This window comes from Pteropus vampyrus, unplaced genomic scaffold (assembly GCF_000151845.1).
Source record: "Pteropus vampyrus isolate Shadow unplaced genomic scaffold, Pvam_2.0 Scaffold10, whole genome shotgun sequence".
In the NCBI taxonomy this organism is placed as follows: Eukaryota; Metazoa; Chordata; class Mammalia; order Chiroptera; family Pteropodidae; genus Pteropus; species Pteropus vampyrus.
This window is the reverse complement of record NW_011888791.1, coordinates 9,130,887-9,134,392: the sequence shown is the minus strand read 5'-3', so window position 1 is coordinate 9,134,392 and position 3,506 is coordinate 9,130,887. Positions and strand designations below refer to the sequence as shown.

The 3,506-nt window shown below is 33.7% G+C and overlaps 1 pseudogene; it reads left to right on the top strand.

Moving 5' to 3' along the window:
- The first annotated feature begins 3,058 nt into the window (after nt 1-3,058).
- Nucleotides 3,059-3,177, top strand: LOC111731043 (annotated as a pseudogene).
- The last annotated feature ends 329 nt before the right edge of the window (nt 3,178-3,506 follow it).

Below are 3,506 nucleotides of genomic sequence, written 5' to 3'. Positions count from 1 at the left end.
CCAAGTTTTTATTTCCACCACACCAAGACATGAACTTCAGGGTAGTTAGAGTTTTCATGTGTTTTAAAAGAGTATTTCTGATGGTAGTTTTATTTTCCTGCCAAAAGAATGCCATGTGAATTATGAGAATGCATGATAATTAGGTAAATAATAATGTTACTTTTGGAAATATTTGAGTTAATTTAACAATGCTAAAATTCAAATTTATAGAAAAACATATACTAAATACAACAGTAGATTCTAACAGTGACCTAAAGGCTAGCATAACTAATTTAAATAGGATAAGCATCATCATTATAACTGTGCATACTTAATTCTGGACACGTGATTTTTTAAAAATAAAAAAAAAATGTCTTTTACTTTTAAGTTTCCATCATTTTCATGAAACTTTAAATTTTGCAATGATAAAAAGAATTTATTTTTCTTTTTGGTAAATTTGTATTGTTCTCCTAGATTGTTAAAATTTCATGGGAGGTAATTTATTTAGATTATGCTGCCTCATTACACCAATATAAATGTTGCTTGAGCTAATTCATTCAATCTGCTTGCTTCTTGCTTGTATGCATCCAAAAATACTCTCTTTGGCTGAGTCAACATAACATAACAATGAAACCAACATAACAATGAAACCAGTCCAGGGCTGTTTGTTAGCCCATTGTTGAGATCACAAATAATACTAATAAAACGTTTATCATCATTTATGAAAGACAATAGTAAAAATGTGAAACACATTATTTCATAATTTTTCCTTCCATTAGAGACATGTAGGATTATTAAATCCATGCTGAGGGTTAAATATTAAGCCTTAGATCTTATTCTAGTTTCAGAGATGATTATGAAATCATGGACCTCAAGTGTCCGTTATGAATTTTTTATGGTACTTACTGTTTTATGCTACAGAAATGATCCTATCTTATTAAAAATAAGGTTTTCTTTCTTGATTATTTATCTAAAATGTGAGATTTAGGAAGAACATACAACTAGATATTATAAACAGGAAGAATAGCTATAAAAATAAATAGATCAAATAAAAATACAAGTAATGAAAAATATGTTCAATTTCTTAAATGTATTTCTTGCATAAAAGTGTCAAGCAATTTAATATATATCAGAGTAAATTATAGTTGCCCCACTCAAACATCCTAACTGCTGATAACATTGTTGTGTGTATCTTGAATATAATTTTTATGCATTTTTGGATATACATTTTTACAATATATACACACAAAAACACATATGTATATAGACTATTTTTTGATAGAGGCTATTTTTTAATTTTTTAAATTAGTTTTATTGTCTTCTGTGTGGTGACACAGTTTTAAGAAAGATATGAAAGTATAGATTGGCAGTGGGAGTGTGAGACTTGTCTTTTGTGGTACAACGGGCTTTTGTACTCCAGTGCAGAAACTAAGGAGGAACTGATAATACTGTTTCTGTGGATGCTATTTAGCCTGGGATATAGTGTGCATTAATGTGCCACTAATGTCTTGGAAGATCTTACCTGCCCTCTCTGACTATGGAGTTGCGCTAGATGGGTTCCTGCCATCCCATATAGAAGTGCACTTTTATTATAGACACAGTATTGTTCATGGTAATTAGCTGTGGCTGCAGAGGTGTTCTGTGGTTCCACATTCCAGGTACCATCATGGATTTAAGTCAGCTTTTGTGAGCCATCAGCATGAGAACTTTACCTATTATATCTATAGAAAGATACATTATAAGTTTAGTACTTAAAAATAAACTTTTAAAATATGGCCAGTTTAAGGTTTAGAGACTGTTTACTTTTCTTAGAGGAAAAGAGTAATGTTTGTTATCTTCCAGCTCCAGATCACTTTGTTTCTAGTGATGGTCTCTGTTGACCTGGGATTAGATTCAGAACTTTCTTGACTTCAGTGAGAAATGTCCTCTGTCCTTGGATGAGATCATTGAAGCTGACTTATCTCCATCCCCAGCAGTTTCATTGCTGTTTCCCTAAAGAGCACTTCTATCCTTGCAGTGACACTTTTCTTTTCCCTCTTAGACTTTGTCAACTCTGACATGGAACTAGCAAGCTCATTTTAACTCACTTTTATCTGTAGAGGTTAACTCTGTGTCCCAGGCACTAGAGCATCTTTCTCGTTGCTAGAATGGGAAGCCAGGCCAACTCAAAAGGCCTGTGGCCCCTCAAAATCAGGACTTTTGAACCAGATGAGCCTCCTTCATCGGCTCAGCCAGCATTATGAAGTATCACTGTTACCAAGCACAGCGCTTGGCCCTGGAGACCCAAAGGTGACTATTACATAGAACCTTCCCTCAAAGAAAATCATGGTTGAGGAGAAAAGATAAAGTAAAAAATACAGTGGTGCACTGAATTAAGTGCCTCAGTGGAAAAACGTACCAGGGCACAGCGCTCTCACTAAGAAGAGATTATTTCTGCCAGTCCTTAGCCTTTCTTGAGTTTACTTGGCCCAAGCTTTGGGTAATCAGCACCTCAAATACTAGAAGTATGTCTCTCATTTTTACAGACTGCTTAACAGTGATAGGAGCAAATAGCAGCAGTCAATAGCGCAACAACATCTGTTCTTTGTTGATTTGTATGTAAGCATGAAAATAGGGAAAGCCTAAAGCTATTTTCTTCAAAATAGTGGGCTACCTCATTATCATAAATGCTACTTTATTAAAACTAAACTCATAATTCTGCATACATTTTCTGTTTAAATCATCTATTGTTCATTCTTACACTTTCATTTTCTGTTATTAATGCATTTATGCTGCTTGTTTGATTTTTCTTGCATTATTGTCTTTCTCAATATTTTTGGATATTATTGTACCTTTGTCTTTTTCTAATCAGAATAATAAATTTTATAAGATAAAAAATAATTTTCTTTTCAAGTTTATTATGAGATACAGTGTTATCAGCTATAATCACCATGTTTCACATTAGATCCTCAAAACTTATTTATCTTATACCTGAAAGTCTGTACCCTTTACCAACCTCTCCCTATTTCTCCCACCCATCAGCCCCTGACAACCACTTTTCTACTTTTGTTTCTAGAGTTTGACTTAAATAAAAAAATCTGTCTATGGCCATGCTATCCTGAACAAGCCTGATCCCATTTGATCTTGGAAGCTAAGCAGGGTTGGGCCTGGTTAGTACTTGGATGGGAGATCACCTAGGAAGACCAGGTGCTGTAGGCTTAAAAAATAAGATTGTAAGCTGACAAGGTCCTTGCAATCTTTGAGGTCAACCAAGGGTTGCTTCATTAAAAAAAAAAGAAAATAAATCTTACAGGTAAGCAATATTTGTCTTTCTTTGTCTGGATTATTTTACTTAGCATAATAGCCCTTGAGGTTCATAAATGTTATAGGAAAAGAAATTCCCCTTGTATAGATGTGTGCGTGAGAGGTGGTAGCCATTCTAACATATATATACATATGTTATCTTCTTTATTCACTAGTTCATTATCGGATGCTTAGATTATTTTCATATTTTGCCTATTTTGAATGATGCTGCAATGAACATGGAG